Source organism: Ruditapes philippinarum, unplaced genomic scaffold, assembly GCF_026571515.1.
Source record: "Ruditapes philippinarum isolate M1 unplaced genomic scaffold, ASM2657151v2 ctg384_1_1_1_1, whole genome shotgun sequence".
Classification (NCBI taxonomy): Eukaryota; Metazoa; Mollusca; class Bivalvia; order Venerida; family Veneridae; genus Ruditapes; species Ruditapes philippinarum.
The window spans coordinates 306165-324225 of NW_026853376.1; the positions used below are offsets into that span (position 1 = coordinate 306165).

At 36.1% G+C, this 18061-nt stretch overlaps 1 protein-coding gene and 1 long non-coding RNA gene across 8 annotated transcripts in view; both read left to right on the forward strand.

The window, feature by feature from the left end:
• Positions 1-18061, forward strand: part of LOC132736687 (nuclear transcription factor Y subunit beta-like) — a 90008-nt gene that overhangs the window by 53136 nt on the left and 18811 nt on the right. The gene's annotated exons all lie outside the window — the stretch shown is intronic.
• LOC132736689 (uncharacterized) lies at positions 7357-13474 on the forward strand. The gene is made up of 2 exons (XR_009626615.1): positions 7357-8016; positions 9534-13474. It is a non-coding gene; the product is annotated as an uncharacterized LOC132736689 (long non-coding RNA).

The window sequence follows — 18061 nt, forward strand, 5'->3', positions numbered from 1 at the left end:
CTACTGTTTTGAACATCCTGGAAATTGATCTGAAAGTTTATTTTGATGATTTCTAGGTCAAGTTCTGATATGCAAAAATCTTATTTAAAAAAATCTTATTATCTGGGGTCAAAAACTAGGTCACACTGCTCAAATATAGAATAACCTTGTTACAACTTTAATGGTAACATTTTTAGCTCGACTATTCGATAAGAATATTGTAGTCACCCAAGCCTCTGTGTCGGCGTTGGCGTTACGCTTATGTTTAAGTTTTTGTAATACTTCAAATATTTTCAAAGTCCATTGACATATTGCTTTGAAACTTTGCACACTTGTTCACCATTATAACCCCAACCTGTACACAGGAGTAGGTAACTGTATCAAGCATTATGACAGAATAATGCCCCTTTTTCGACTTAGAATTTACGTTAAAGTTTTTGTAATACCTCAAATATTTTCAAAGTCCATTGACATATGGCTTTGAAACTTTGCACACTTGTTCACCATTATAACCCCAACCTGTAGACAGGAGGAGGTAACTGTATCAAGCATTTTGACAGAATAATGCCCCTTTTTAGCTCGACTATTCGATAAGAATAAGTAGAGCTATTGTAGTCACCCGAGCGTCCGCGTCGGCGTCGGCGTAACCACTTATGTTAAAGTTTTTGTAATAGTTCAAATATTTTCAAAGTCCATTGACATATGGCTTTGAAACTTTGCACACTTGTTCACCATCATGACCCCAACCTGTAGACAGGAGGAAGTAACTCTATCAAGCATTTTGACAGAATTATGCCCCTTTTTCAACTTAGAATTTATGTTAAAGTTTTTGTAATACCTCAAATATTTTCAAAGTCCATCGACATATGGCTTTGAAACTTTGCACACTTGTTCACCATCATGACCCCAACCTATAGACAGGAGGAGGTAACTGTATCAAGCATTTTGACAGAATTATGCCCCTTTTTTGACTTAGAATTTACGTTAAAGTTTTTGTAATAGTTCAAATATTTTCAAAGTCCATTGACATATGGCTTTGAAACTTTGCACACTTGTTCACCATCATGACCCCAACCTGTAGACAGGAGTAGGTAACTGTATCAAGCATTATTTTTTACTATCAAGCACTAGAATAGTCGAGCGTTGCTGTCCTACCGACAGCTCTTGTTCAACTTAGGTTTGCATACCACCTCAGATATTTTCATATTCTATTGAAACAAGTTGAAATTTTATACTCTTCTTTGAGAGCATAATAGGACTCTCTCCAAGGCCTATAACTGTAACATGGATTTAAAGAATAAATTTGTCCTTTTGTTATTAACTCAGAAAATTTAACATTATCAAGGCTCTTTTACTATTAAGCACAAAGAATAGTCGAGCGTTGCTGGGCTACCGACGGCTCTTGTTAACACTATTGTCATTAAACTTGGTCAGGATGCTTATCTAGTTAATTGCTTGGAGAAGTTTGAACATGGGTCTTCTCTGATGTAAAACTAGGTCACATGAGCTAGAAATAGAAAAATCTTGTGAACTCTTTATTGGCTGCTGTTGTTATCCACATATCCTGGAAATTGGTCTACAAGTTTGTTTTGATGGTTTCTAGGTCAAGTTCAAATATGGGTCACCTGGGGTCAAAAACTAGGTCACATTGCCTAAATATGGAAAAACCTTGTTAACAAACAATTGTTGTCAAACTTGGTCAGGATACTTGCCTAAGACATTGCTCGGATGAGGTTGATGGGTCAGGGGAGTGATCTAGGGCCATCTTGGCCCTCTTGTTCGTCGGTTTTTTCTTGTTCACCCAATAACTTAAGATTCCTTTTAGGGGTGTGGATCGTCGGATAAGTGACGATCCGATCCGAACCACGATTCAGCACTTACGATTCACAAATCAAACCACAAATCTTTTATTATCAAGACACCCATAAAAACATGTACAAAAGTTATAAAAACATGTTCATTTAAAAAAACAGCAACAATACTATACATTTAACATATCAAATATAAACTTTGTTTATGTTTTTATTCTTTGGATGAGTATTTTTGTTTTGTTTTTTGAAACCAATTACTATCTAGCTCAGCATCATGGTACATGGTCTTTAACCGGCAAATTGTATTTAGGTAAACTTCATATAATTTATACTCAAATCGTATTTTTCTCGATTTTAAGAGTGTGAGAAACAGTGAATGTATATAAAAAAAATTAGATCGCGATCCACGATCTCTGGGCTTACGAATATTCAAACTCGATTTTTCACTTTGATTCATGATTATCCGAGTACTCGGATACTCGCCCCAGCCCTAATTCCTTTGACCCACAGTCTTCATATTTGGCATGGAAGTTAGTCATGATGAGTAGGTGACCCCTTTTGATTTTGAGGTCACTGGGTCTAAGGTCAAGGTCACAGGGGCATTGATTAAAAAAAACTTATCTGCCCTATAACTTAAGATTCTTTTGACCCACAGATGAGTTAATGACCCCTTTTGATTTTGAGGTCACTGGGTCAAAGGTCAAGGTCACAGAGGCCTTGACTATATAAAGCTTGTTCGTCCAATAAGTTAAGATACCTTTCACCCACATTCTTCATATTTGGCATGGAGGTTAGACATGATTAGTAGATGACCCTTATTGATTTTGAGGTCTTTGGGTCAAAGGAAAAGGTCACAGGGGCCTTTAGCTCAAAAAGCTTGTCTGCTAAATTGTGTAACAATGCTTTGGCAAGCAGTCTTCATATTTGGTATTGTGGTTGGTTATGACTAGTGGATGACCCCTATTGATTTTTAGGTGACTGTGTCAAAGGTCAAGTTCACAGGGGCTTTTACTACAATAAGTTTATCCGCTCAAATGCTTAAGAATGCATGTCTTAAGTGTTTTTGACATTTTCACATTCATCATAAAACACCCCCAGGCAAAGCTGCATGAATGGCGGTATTCAAGTCATGCAGTGGCAGTTTCAGTTTTGAGGTCAAAGGTAAGGTCACTTTGACCTTTGCCACAAAAAACATGTAGAATACATAATTTAGCAATGCACTGGCTTACTACCCTCAAATTTGGCAGGGAGGTTCTCCTTGAGCTTTAAATGATCACTGTTGATTCTGACAAAGTGGTATGCGGGGTACTCACGCCATGACAGTGGCAGTTCTAGTTTTTCATACTTAATTTTTCACCTGAGTGGATCATAACTCAAAAAGTCTTTGAAATCTTAACATGAAACTTTATAGGTGGATTTATCTTATTGAGGAGGAATGCTGTGCACAAGAATGATAACTCTATCCTTTATAATTTTTGAGTTATTGCCCTTTGTTATTTTTTATACTTTTTGCAAAAAATGTTAGAGGTATCAACTTGAAACTTCATAGGTGGGTAGATCTCATTGAGGAGGAGTGCAGCACACAAGAATGATTACCTACCCTGCATATTTTTCAGTTATTGCCCTTTGTTATTTTCAGCCATCAGTATTCCATAGGTTTCAAATCTGTAATCACTTCAGCCATCAGTTTTCATTACCAAAAGACCTCTTTGAATTGAATTATTCTGCTTTGCTACATATACATTCTTCCAATGAGCAAACACATTCGGCGGGGGATGGCCATGTTAATATGGCTCTTGTTGTGTCACCTTGAAAAAGGCGACATATAGGGGTTGCTTTTGTTGGCGTCTGCGTCCCCTTAAGCTTGTCCGCAGCATAAGTCAGTCATTATAAGTCGGATTTACTTCAAACTTGGTATGCATGCTTCTTATAATGACCCGAAGTGCAGTGCACAAGAACCGGTACTCTGTACTTCTTAATTTTTGAGTTATTGCCCTTTGTTAATTTTCATACTTTATTTTTGTCCGGGCCATTTCTCCTCAAGTATAAAAGCTATGGACATGAAACTTCATAGGATGATAGATCTCATTAAGAAGAAGTGCAGTGCACAAGAACCGGTACTCTGCATTTCTTTTTTTAGCTCAGCTGAGCTTGCTCAGGGTGAGCTTTTACGATCGGTGAATGTCCGTCCACAATTGCTTGTGAACACTCTAGCGGTCGCATTTTTGCCTCAATCATCATCAAACTTGGTCAGGATGCTTATCTAGTTGAAAGCTCGGATGAGTTCGAACATGGCTCATCTCGGATGAAAAACTAGGTCACAAGAGCTAAAAATAGAAAAACCTTGTGAACACTCTAGAGGTCACATTTTTGACCCAATCATCATCAAACATTGTCAGGATGTTTGTCTAGGTGATAGCTCGGATGAGTTCGAACATGGGTCATCTCGGATGAAAAAGTAGGTCACAGGAGCTATAAATAGAAAAACCTTGTGAACACTCTAGTGGTCACATTTTTGAACCAATCATCATCAAACTTGGTCAGAATGCTTGTCTAGTCAATTGCTTGGATGAGTTCGAACATGGGTCATCTCTGATGAAAAACTAGGTCACAGGAGCTAAAAATAGAAAAACCTTGTGAACACTCTAGTGGTCACATTTTTGACCCAATCATCATCAAACTTTGTCAGGATGCTTGTTTAGATAATAGCTCGGATGAGTTCGAATATGGGTCATCTCGGATGAAAAACTAGGTCACCGGAGCTATAAATAGAAAAACCTTGTTAACACTCTAGTGGTCACATTTTTGACCCAATCATCATCAAACTTTGTCAGGATGCTTGTTTAGATAATAGCTCGGATGAGTTCGAATATGGGTCATCTCTGATGAAAATCTAGGTCACAGGAGCTAAAAATAGAAAAACCTTGTTAACACTCTAGCGGTCACATTTTTGCATCAATCATCATCAAACTTGGTCAGGATGCTTGTCTAGGTGATAGCTCGGATGAGTTCGAACATGGGTCATCTCGGATGAAAAAGTAGGTCACCGGAGCTAAAAATAGAAAAACCTTGTTAACACTCTAGTGGTCACATTTTTGCATCAATCATCATCAAACTTGGTCAAGATGCTTGTCTAGGTGAGAGCTCGGATGAGTTCGAACATGGGTCATCTCGGATGAAAAAGTAGGTCACCGGAGCTAAAAATAGAAAAACCTTGTTAACACTCTAGCGGTCACATTTTTGCATCAGTCATCATCAAACTTGGTCAAGATGTTTGTCTAGGTGATAGCTTGGATGAGTTTGAACATGGGTTCTCTCAGATGAAAAAGTAGGTCACCGGAGCTAAAAATAGAAAAACCTTGTTAACACTCTAGCGGTCACATTTTTGCATCAATCATCATCAAACTTGATCAAGATGCTTGTGTAGGTGATAGCTCGGATGAGTTCGAACATGGGTCATCTCGGATGAAAAACTAGGTCGCAGGAGCTAAAAATAGAAAAACCTTGTTAACACTCTAGTGGTCACAATTTTGACTCAATTGTCATCAAACTTGGTCAGGAAACTTGTCTAGGTCATTGCTGGGAATAAATCTAACATGGGACATCTCAGATGAAAAACTAGGTCACAGGAGCTAAAAATAGAAAAATCTTGTTAACACTCTAGTGGCTACTGTTGTGATCCAAATATTCTGTTAATTGGTCTTAAAGTTTGTTTTGATGATTTCTAAGTCAAGATCGAACATGGGTCATCTTGGATGAAAAACTAGGTCACAAAGCCCAAATATGGAAAAACCTTGTTAACATTCTAGTGGTCACATTTTCGACTCAATTATCATCAAACTTGGTCAGGATGCTTGTCTAGGTAATTGCTTGGATGAGTTTGAAATCGCATGTGAAACTAGGTCACCGGAGCTAAAAATAGAAAAATCTTGTAAACACTCTAGTTGCTACTGTTTTGATCCAAGTATCCTGGAAATTGGTCTGAAAGTTTGTTTTGATGATTTCTAGGTCAAGTTTGAATATGTGTCACCTGGGTAAAAAACTAGGTCGCACTGCTCAAATATGGATAATCCTTGTTAACACTGTAGTGGTCACATTTTTGACTCACCTGTCATGAGTCTTGGTCAGAATGCTTGTCTAGGTAATTGTTTGGATGAGTTTGATAAGTCAGGTGAGCGATCTAGGGCCATCATGGCCCTCTTGTTTTGAGTTATTGCCCTTTGTTTATTTTCATACTTTATTTTTGTCCGGGCCATTTCTCCTAATGTATAAAAGCTATGGACTTGAAACTTCATAGGATGATAAATCTCATTAAGAAGAAGTGCAGTGCACAAGAACTGGTACTCTGCATTTCTTTTTATGCCCCCGGGCATATAGTGATTGAACCGTCCGTCCGTCCGTCTGTCTGTACGAGGATAACCTAGAACGGCAAGTTGGATTTTTAGCTCACCTTGCACATAGTGCAGGTGAGCTTTTAGGATGGCCATTCAAAAGCGTCCGGCGTCCGTCCACATTTTATTTAAAGGACATCTTCTATAATACCACTTGGCCAATATTAATGAAACTTGGCAGGAATACTCTTTGTATGAAGCTCTATCAAGATTGTTCAAAGAATGCCATTCCATGCTAAACTCTGGTTGCTATGGCAACTAAAAGAAAAAGCTTAAAAGTTCTTATACTTCAAAATGGAAAGGGCTAGAGCTTAGATATTTCTCACAAGGCATGAGCTTGTTGGTTTCTACAAAGTATAATCAGATTATGGTCTACAGTTGAAAATTGGTCTCTGTTTTGGGGGTTAAAGGTTTTTTTTATTGCAAGATTGTATAAACTGTCTTTGTAGGGATAAATTGAGAGTGTATCTTGTATTTTTTGTCTCAACAGACATTGTTTTGAGGATTTTTTCTGTTAAAGCATTAGAAAGATGAAAATGTTGTTGAATGTGAATGTTAATTCAAAACAAAGTCAATCAGAATAGCCCCAATTTCAGAGATACAGTGTAGTTGATTTCCCCATTCAACAATGGATTCTCCCTTTAATTTCGTAACATCATCAGAAAGGAGACTGTGTCATTTCCGAAATAAAATGCAATGTATTTTGGTTCTTGACATTGACTTGCACATTTTATTGTGTAAGATATTGCACAAAGAAACGAAAGTGAACAAAAAATGTTGTATTTTTTCACAAAAAATAGCTTATTAAGATAAAAGTTTAATTTACAGTGCGGATATTACTTAAATTCTTCCTTCCGGTTTGCGGGAAAAATCATATATTTCAACATTGTGTACACCGGTCTTACTGAATCTGCTGAACGATTTATGACATAATATTTCATTCTGATTATAAACATACAATTCAAATCATTAAATAATAGATATCAATCAGTCCTGAGTCTTAGAAAACATCTGTATCAATCTGACCTATAAACTAAACTAAACTGGAATTAGGACAAAATGGCGGCCTTGAACAAGGAAATTGAGAAATTTTGTAACATAAATTCGTATTTCAAAACAAAGAAGTGAAGATGACAACAATTATCGGTGTGCTTCGTTGAAACAGGTATTTTTTTTAACTATTTGTGAAGTATTAAGGGATGACATTTAGTATTTATGTAAATATCACCTCCCGTGATATGATTTCTAAAATTATACATGTTTACACCGTCTCATTTCGGCGATCTCCGAGGTCAATTTACTGAATGGCGTAAATCCGATGAGAAATCGGGAAGGGTGTGTGTGCATTCCTCATTAATTAGCGTGTGCACATTGCCTGATAGTACTTGATATATATATTAAAATAAATTTGTCCATCTCAGACCCGTTTGTATACGAATCAAAACAATTACAATACGGAGATTGCCGATGAAAAATTGAGCTAGAATATATAAGATCAGATTTGATTGGTCGTCCTTAATTTTACCAGCCAATGAAATCGTTTGTTGTATAGTCACTTGATGTCAAAATACATGTACAAATACAATGACAACAACAGTGAAGTGTTTACCGCCTGGTTATCTGAAAAAGGGTGCAAAAAACAAATGGAGGTGGGAGTGGTTAGCGGAAAAGGACTCTAAAGGTGAAAAATGGGATGCTTGGTTGAAAAAACCAAATGACATGGGCTTTTGTGAAGTCTGTTCCAAAACGATCATCTAGACAAATCGAACAGAAAAAAGGTGCTTCTTAATCACGATGAGCTGAAGATGAGGACCACTAAAAGAATCTTAGACCAAGTAAGATCATTTCTCTGTGTAGTTTAGCCACTATCTAGAGTAAGCCACGAAAAGAGGTTTAGTTGTGCATTGTGTAGTTAATAAACAATGCACATTACCCCACCCTCTTTTTCTTCTGTCTTCCCCCAACTTTCATGTGGTCTGGGCAAGGGTTGGGGGTTGAATTAAAAAATGGCCTTGTGCAGGGGAACCTATGCCCAAATTTTTAATAGGTCTTGAGATTTTTTTTTCCAGCTTCATATTATTTTAAGGATAAGAACACGATTTTCTTTATCTATGCAGAGCTCCAGATAGCGTGCGTATAAGCGTAAAATACGCATAGAAAATCTAAAATACGCATCACTTTCAAAATTTGTGCGTCACAGTTACGCACAACAAAATGAAAATACGCTTGTATGTCAAAAATTAAGCGTGAAGGAATTGAAGTGTAAACATTTGATATTGAGAAAGAGGATGTTTTGAGCATAAAAAATACAATATATTTCCATTTTACTAAAAATTCTGTTGTCAAAAACGAAAGTAGCAGGAAGTACAGAAGGGAGGTAACTCCATAGATCTACCTGTGAATTTATTGATAAAATTTGTACCAGATAATCATCGTAGTCGTTAACATAGTATAAAGTTTGTTTAGGCATCTATTGACATGCTTATGACTCAATATAAACGAAAATATATTTTAATTTCCTTCACTTGTTGTTGCAACAAAATAACATGTTTTTCACCTGCAGTTTTTACTCAATATTTTCGTACCCAGTCTGCATTTACGGACAATTTTCTCTCAGACCAATACTTCTTTTTAGGAAAGATAAAAAAATCTTGTTTATTATTTTCTAATTCTAATTTTAACAATAATTGTTCAGACTGGAGTACATGATAAGGTACGTGCCAACAGAAATAAAGAAAGAAAAATATTGACTCTTAGAAAATAAAATAATTTCAGTGCTTCCACTAGTGGAAGCTAAGGAGTCATTTACTCCTTCATTTTGGCCTGTGACTTCCGGAAATCTAATACGTTTCGTTCATTACCTATATAATGTGACTTCCATTATCAGAAATTTTGAAGTCTTTTACTTCCAAATTTTGAAAAGGGAAGCCCTAATAATTTTGCTGTGTATCCTAAACTTGAGTTCCAGTATACTCTGAAAGTCTGACTTTACAGGGCATGTTTTGTATTGTTTCACATTGAATCAGTATTTTATTTGTAAAGGTTTTTCTAAAAAAAGAAAAATAAACAAACAAACAAACAAAAACAATAAGTTTAATTTATTTATAAAAAATGCAAAATGCTTTTTTGACAGATTTTACCCCTTACGTTTTTCAGATTTTGCATTTTACCCCTCACTCAAAATTTTGAGGGGTAAAAACCCCTTGGCCAAAAAAATTATCTGGAGCTCTGTCTATGTTTTTTTTTAGTTTGATTATCTCCTTGTTTCCAAACTAAATTGACAATTTATGAGTTTGATATTTTATTTGATATGTTTTCATACATCTTTTATTTGAAAATTGTCTTTTTCAAGTACTGCCAGGCTCATCAAAAGCTGTGGACAAAAAGATTGAAAGTATGCAAGATCGCATTGCCAAACAAAGAGCAATCACAACTGCCTTTCTTAGTGAACATTGACTGCCATTTTCCATAGCAGGCGATCTCTAACATCTTGCCAAACGTTTAACTGAAGACAAGCCTGCTCTTGAAAAAACTACTCTTTCTCCAACCAATGTACATAACAACACATGGTGTAGCCAAATCTGTTAAGGATGGAGTGAAGTCAAAAGTGAAAGATAAGTTAATATCTTTGAATATGGATGAGGCAACTAACAAAAAACAATAACAAAGTACTGAATATAATCTTTCAGTACTTTGATAATGAAACTAGTCAAGTAGTAATGGATCATTTAGGATTGAGAATTCAAAATGATTCCACATCTGAAGAAATTGTCAAGTCAGTTGAAAGTGTGCTGCATCAACAAGTGGAAGACAATGGAAAAAATTAAATTTAAGATATGAAATTGAAAATAGTAAAAAGAATGAACATAATTTGTTATGTGGAATGTGTATATATTGCTTAAATAGTATTGCTCAGTGAATTTGTGTATATTTTAACATATCAGATTAATTACATCTGAAGATAAATAAAGCACTTGAGTATGTATTTGAGCCTTTTTTTGAACTTTTAAATTCACTAAATTGCAAAAGCTTCTGAGGGCCTCCAGCCCCCTGAACCCCTAGCCAGGGTGTTGCCCTGGACCCACCGGGGGCCCTAGCGGCCCCCTGGTCCCCAACTTTTTCTTTCAGTATTTTCAGTTTCTGTAACTTTTACCCCTGCATGTACACATGTGTTTATCACCTCAATAAATGTAAGTGAAAATGGAACAATAATTATGGTAATTATCCATGGTGCTAGAAATACTTAATTATCTTTATCATCATGTTAACTAAGCAAGAAGCTTATAATTGCGTAATCTTACAATAGTTATCAATTTAAACTTGAAAATCTACTCTAAATGACTTCCCAAACAGTAAGTTCTAAAAACATGAAAATGATTCGTGTAGAAAAATAACACAAGAAAAAACTGATTTGACTCATGAAAATTTTTGGCCAAACAGTCTGCCACGTGAAATTCTGACCTTCCTGAGATCCCTGCTGTTTGTTTTTTTTAATAACATTTTACATGATTTAATTTTATGATTAAACCTGTGTATAGAGCCACTCATGTGCAGAGCTGCATCAGTACTAAGGGTGTAGTACTTAAGTACCAGTACCAGTACTTGGCAAATTATGCAGTACCATTACCAGTACCAGTACTAGATTTTAGCTCGGTACTGCAGTACCAGCACTTTTTTTGGTGAAGTAATTAATTATCAGTACCATTACTTTTATATATTCATCAAAGTTTGAATAGATACTGTGTCAAACAAATAAATTCAAATATTATTCAGCAAAGAAATAAAATCATAATTTACTTTAAAGCTGTGCAGCATGCCTCCAGATGACCCAAAATATTTCAAGAAAATTTAACTTGGAAAAAAATTACTAAAACTTTGAGAAAAGTAAACAAATTAAAGATTCAAGTGATAATTTATATCTTATGTGCAATTAATGACTGTATTTTGTAGTATTTATCACCATATTTCTTCTGCGTTACTAAGGCAGTAGGGGCTATTTATGCATGTTTTGACCTCTTTTTGGTAATTTACGTGGATTTTAAGTGCCGATTGTAATGTGTCTAGTACTTTCTTTGTTCATGAAACAATATTTTACCTTTAAATACATTTTCAAAATGTTCATGAAAATTAGTATGAATCTGGAGGTGTGCTGCTTTAAAGTTAACATAACATATTTACACGGATTTATATTACAATGTAATATAAATCCGTGATATTTACAACAGTTTTAACATACTTTTTACAAACAATATTTACAACATATATTCATGTCATATCTAATTGTTTAGTAACCAGTCAACTGTATAAATACAATGCAAACAACTTTCATTTAAAACACAACAGTCTTTTGTTGCCTTTCACACCTCTGTTCAATTAATACCAAAGTAAATAACAACTTTTTATGGTGCTAACAATATCACTTTTTTCACTTGAAATGGGATTTTTTAGAATAGAAGAAATTAATTATGTCTCCCCCACCTCGGGGGGAGACATATTGTTTTTGCCCTGTCTGTCCGTCAGTCCGTCCGTCCGTCCGTCAGTCCGTCCATTCTTCGTTTCCGGACGATAACTAGAGTTCCTTTTGACCTACAGCTCTCAAACTTCATAGGATGAATGGTCTTATTGAGCAGATGATCCCTATTGTTTTTGGGGTCAGTAGTTCAAAGGTCAAGGTCACAGTGACCGTTGGTCAATTTCTCGTTTCCGGATGATAACTAGAGTTCCTTTTGACCTACAGCCCTCAAACTTCATAGGATGATTGGTCTTATAGAGCTGATGATCCCTATTGTTTTTGGGGTCAGTAGGTCAAAGGTCAAGGTCACAGTGACCGTTGGTCAATTTCTCGTTTCCGGATGATAACTAGAGTTCCTTTAGACCTACAGACCTCAAACTTCATAGGATGATTGGTCTTATTGAGCAGATGATCCCTATTGTTTTTGGGGTCAGTAGTTCAAAGGTCAAGGTCACAGTGACCGTTGGTCAATTTCTCGTTTCCGGATGATAACTAGAGTTCCTTTTGACCTACAGCCCTCAAACTTCATAGGATGATTGGTCTTATAGAGCAGATGATCCCTATTGTTTTTGGGGTCAGTAGGTCAAAGGTCAAGGTCACAGTGACCGTTGGTCAATTTCTCATTTCCGGATGATAACTAGAGTTCCTTTTGACCTACAACCCTCAAACTGGGGGGAGACATATTGTTTTTGCCCTGTCCGTCCGTCAGTCCGTCCGGCCGTCAGTCCGTCCGTCCATTCTTCGTTTCCGGACGATAACTAGAGTTCCTTTTGACCTACAGCTCTCAAACTTCATAGGATGAATGGTCTTATTGAGCAGATGATCCCTATTGTTTTTGGGGTCAGTAGTTCAAAGGTCAAGGTCACAGTGACCGTTGGTCAATTTCTCGTTTCCGGATGATAACTAGAGTTCCTTTTGACCTACAGCCCTCAAACTTCATTGGATGATTGGTCTTATAGAGCTGATGATCCCTATTGTTTTTGGGGTCAGTAGGTCAAAGGTCAAGGTCACACTGACCGTTGGTCAATTTCTCGTTTCCGGATGATAACTAGAGTTCCTTTAGACCTACAGACCTCAAACTTCATAGGATGATTGGTCTTATTGAGCAGATGATCCCTATTGTTTTTGGGGTCAGTAGTTCAAAGGTCAAGGTCACAGTGACCGTTGGTCAATTTCTCGTTTCCGGATGATAACTAGAGTTCCTTTTGACCTACAGCCCTCAAACTTCATAGGATGATTGGTCTTATAGAGCAGATGATCCCTATTGTTTTTGGGGTCAGTAGGTCAAAGGTCAAGGTCACGGTGACCGTTGGTCAATTTCTCATTTCCGGATGATAACTAGAGTTCCTTTTGACCTACAACCCTCAAACTTCATAGGATGATTGGTCTTATTAATCAAATGATCCCTATTGTTTTAATGGTCAGTAGGTCAAAGGTCAAGGTCACAGCGACCGTTGGTTAATTTCTCCTTTCCGGATGATAACTAGAGTTCCTTTAGACCTACAACCCTCAAACTTCATAGGATGATTGGTCTTATTGAGCAGATGATCCCTCTTGTTTATGGGGTCAGTAGGTCAAAGGTTAAGGTCACAGTGACCATTGGTCATTTTCTCATTTCCGGATGATAACTAGAGTTCTTATCAGTGAGGACATTTAACTATTATTGATATATCAGTGATATATCAGTTGTCTGGTTTTATATACTCTGTTCTTTTATCTCCATTTCCATTCCTGTTTCCATTCACAGTTATTCTCAGCAGTGGGGGAGACATGCGCTTTTTTACAAAAGCATCCTCTAGTTAGTGTTTATTTTTCTCTTTTACTAGTAAATACAAAGTAATAAAAGATTTTAATAAGAATATTTTAGGGTAAAGAGTTATTGAGTCTGTTTATCTTAATTTAATTTTTACTTAAAGTCTTTGGTGCTTTTTATGATGAATACTATGTTAACATTTGAAGGAATATCGCAGCAAATTATCTTTAGATTTGATAACTTACTTTTTCCCATAAATAAAATATAGTTAATGTAATTTACAGCTTTATTTTATGAGAAAAATTGATGTTATTTTTAATTTTTATAAAAACCAAAAGTACTGGGTAATGCAGTAGCAGTACCACTTTTTAAGACAGTAATGCAGTACCAGTACCAGTAGTAGCAAAATTTTGTAAGAGTAATTCAGTATCAGTACTTGCAAAATCGCTGCAGTACATACTGCAGTACCAGTACCAGTACCAGTAATGCAGCTCTGCTCATGTGAACAGGAAAAAGTTTTTGTAGAAAGGGATGTCCTAATATGATAAACCATAGATGCTTGTGGGTTAGATCCTGTCCCCAACATGATACCCCTGAGTAAACACTTTTATCAAAAATTATTTTAATATTTAAACACTAATGGGATATCTGGTACAACTATAATACTGGTTTTCGAAAAATTTTACATAATCATATGCAAAAAATAAACTGTTTACCATCATGTATTGAGACTTGATTCCGGGCAGGCAGGCGAATTGGTTGGGCCATTTTTAGCTCGACTTTTTTTTTTTTTTTTTAAAGTAGAGGTATTGTTATAGTCGGGTCGGCGTTGCCGATGCCGTTGCCGTCCGCAAACTTGTAGCTGGATCATAACTTTTTTATTTCTTGGTGTATTGTCTTCATACTTGGCCACAACAACCCTTGGGACAAGACCTTTCAGTAGACCAAACTAACCTTGACCTTCATCCATAAATGACCTTGACCTTCAAGGTTAAAAGTCCAATTTTTGCTTGTTCATGCTGTTATTGGCTGTAACTTTGTTATTTTTGAATGGATTGTCTTCAAACTTGACCATAATAATCTTCAAGGATATCCCTTAAAAATAACCAGCAAGACCTTGACCTTCACTCATAAATGACCTTGACTTTGAAGGTCAAATTATTGAAATTTCATTTTTTTGGCTATTATTGGCTGTAACTTTGTTATTTTTGAATGGATTGTCTTCAAACTTGAACATAATTATCTTCAGGGATATCACTTAAAAATAACTAGACAGACCTTGACCTTCACTCATAAATGACCTTGACTTTGAAGGTCAAATTATTGAAATTTTCATTTTTTTTGGCAATTATTGGCTGTAACTTTGTTATTTTTGAATGGATTGTCTTGAAACTTGAACATAATTATCTTCAAAGATAACTGTTAAAAATATACCGAAAGACCTTGACCTTCACTCATTAATGACATTGTCTTTGAAGGTCAAATTATTGAAATTTTCATTGTTTTGGCGGTAACTGACTGTAACTTTGCTATTATTGAAGGGATCAACTTCATATTATAACAGAACATTCTTAAGGACCAGACCTTGTTGTTTATCAAACCCAAATTTGCTTAGGCTCTTTAATGACCTTGACCTTGAAGGTTAAATTACTGAATTTTCTCAGATTTGTGCATTAAATGACCATAATTATATATTTATTGGTGTGTGTGTGTTTGTATATATATATATTTACAACAACAACAACAAGAATTGCATAATGTTTCTATTTATAGAATTGCGTCATTGTTTCTATTTATAGAAATTGCGTCATTGTTTCTATTTTTAGAAATTGCGTCAGCGTCATTGTTGCTATTTTTAGAAATTGCGTCATAATGCTATTTTTAGAAATTGCGTCAATGTTTCTATTTTTAGAAATTGCGTCATTGTTTCTATTTTTAGAAATTGCGTCAATGTTTCTATTTTTAGAAATTGCGTCATAATGCTATTTTTAGAAATTGCGCAATGTTGCTATTTTTAGAAATTGCGTAATGTTTCTATTCATATATATATACAAAATATATAAACAAAACTAATGTGACAAGTCAGACCAACTAAATTTATAAAAAGGAAACGTTAAGATATGTTCAAACCTTTCTATGTTTGCGTTTAGAAAAAGTAAAATGTCAAGCGTTGCCCCCGCCCGGCGGTGGCTCTTGTTGGTAACAGTTTTCTCAGCAACTACTATACAGAACCTCATAATATTCTGTATACAGCATTAACACATTGTCCCATACCATGGGATTGGATTTCAGGTCTGTGACTCATCCACTTCATGTTAACTGACTTAGTTAAATTCATAATAATGGTCAATGGTAGGAATTTTTTCTAACAATTTTCTCAGCAACTACTTATCACAGCCTCTTGATATTTGGTATACAGCATCAACATGTAATCACAGACAATGAGATATGATTTCAGGTATGTGGCTCATCCACTTCCCGTTTGATGACTTAGTTAAATTTTCGGCATTAATTGTCCCCCGCCTTTTCAAAGAAAAAAAGGGGATATAGAAATAGGCTCCGTCCGTCTTTCCGTCCGTCTGTCCGTCCGTCACACTTTCGTGTCCGGTCCATAACTTTGTCATTTATTGAAGGAATCTGAAATAACTTGGCACAAATGTTTGTTATAATAAGACGATGTGTCATGCGCAACAACCAGACCCCTACCTCCAGGGTCAAGGTCGCACTTGCTCATTCAAGGTCAACATTGTCTATTTGAGGGTATATGTCGTGTCCGTTCCATAACTTTTTAGCTCACCTGTCACAAAGTGACAGGGTGAGCTTTTGTGATCGCTTTTCGTCCGGCGTCCGTCCGTCCGTCCGGCGTCCGTCCGTAAACTTTTGCTTTAAATGACATCTCCTCATAAACCACTGAGCCAATTTCATCCAAACTTCACAGGAATGTTCCTTTGGTGGTCACCTTTAAAATTGTTCAAAGAATTTAATTCCATGCAGAACTCTGGTTGCCATGGCAACCGAAAGAAAAATCTTTAAATATCTTCTTTTAAACAACCCTAAGAGCTAGAGCTTAGATATTTGGCATGAAAAATCTTCTAATGAGTGTCTACCAAGTTTGTTCAAATAAAAGCCCTGGGATCAAAATTGGCCCCGCCCCAGGGGGTCATTGATTTTCCCTATATGCATATAGTAAAAACTTAAAAAATCTTCTTTTAAAGAACCCAAAGAGCTAGAGCTAAGATATTTGGCATGAAACATCTTCTAGTGAGTGTCTACTAAGTTTGTTCGAATATAAGCCCTGGGGTCAAAATTGGCCCCGCCCCAGGGGGGTCATTGATTTTCCCTATATGCATATAGTAAAAACTTAAAAAATCTTCTTTTAAAGAACTGTAAGAGCTAGAGCTTAGATATTTGGCATGAAACATCTTCTAGTGAATGTCTACCAGGTCTGTTCAAGTAAAAGCCCTGGGGTCAAAATTGGCACCGCCCCAGGGGGTCATAGATTTTCCCTATATGCATATAGTAAAAACTTAAAAAATCTTCTTTTAAAGAACCCAAAGAGCTAGAGCTAAGATATTTAGCATGAAACATCTTCTAGTGAGTGTCTACCAAGTTTGTTCAAATAAAAGCCCTGGGGTCAAAATTGGCCCCGCCCCAGGGGTCATTGATTTTCCCTATATGCATATAGTAAAAACTTAAAAATCTTCTTTTAAAGAACCGTAAGAGCTAGAGCTTAGATATTTGGCATGAAACATCTTCTAGTGAATGTCTACCAAGTTTGTTCAAATAAAAGCCCTGGGGTCAAAATTGGCCCCGCCCCAGGGGGTCATAGATTTTCCCTTTATGCATATAGTAAAAACTTAAAAAATCTTCTTTTAAAGAACCCAAAGAGCTAGAGCTAAGATATTTGGCATGAAACATCTTCTAGTGAGTGTCTACCAAGTTTGTTCAAATAAAAGCCTTGGGGTCAAAATTGGCCCTGCCCCAGGGGGTCATTGATTTTTCCTATATGCATATAGTAAAAACTTAAAAAATCTACTTTTAAAGAACCCAAAGAGCTAGAGCTAAGATATTTAGCATGAAACATGTTCTAATGAGTGTCTACCAAGTTTGTTAAAATAAAAGCCCTGAGGTCAAAATTGGCCCTGCCCCAGGGGGTCATAGATTTACCCTATATGCATATAGTAAAAACTTAAAAAATCTTCTTTTAAAGAACCCAAAGAGCTTGAGCTAAGATATTTGGCATGAAACATCTTCTAGTGAGTGTCTACCTAGTTTGTTCAAATAAAAGCCCTGGGGTCAAAATTGGCCCCGCCCCAGGGGGTCATTGATTTTCCCTATATGCATATAGTAAAAACTTAAAAAATCTTCTTTTAAAGAACCCAAAGAGCTAGAGCTAAGATATTTAGCATGAAACATCTTCTAATGAGTGTCTACCAAGTTTGTTAAAATAAAAGCCCTGGGGTCAAAATTGGCCCCGCCCTAGGGGGTCATTGATTTTCCCTATATGCACATAGTAAAAACTTAAAAAATCTTCTTTTAAAGAACTCAAAGAGCTAGAGCTAAGATATTTAGCATGAAACATGTTCTAATGGGTGTCTACCAAGTATGTTCAAAT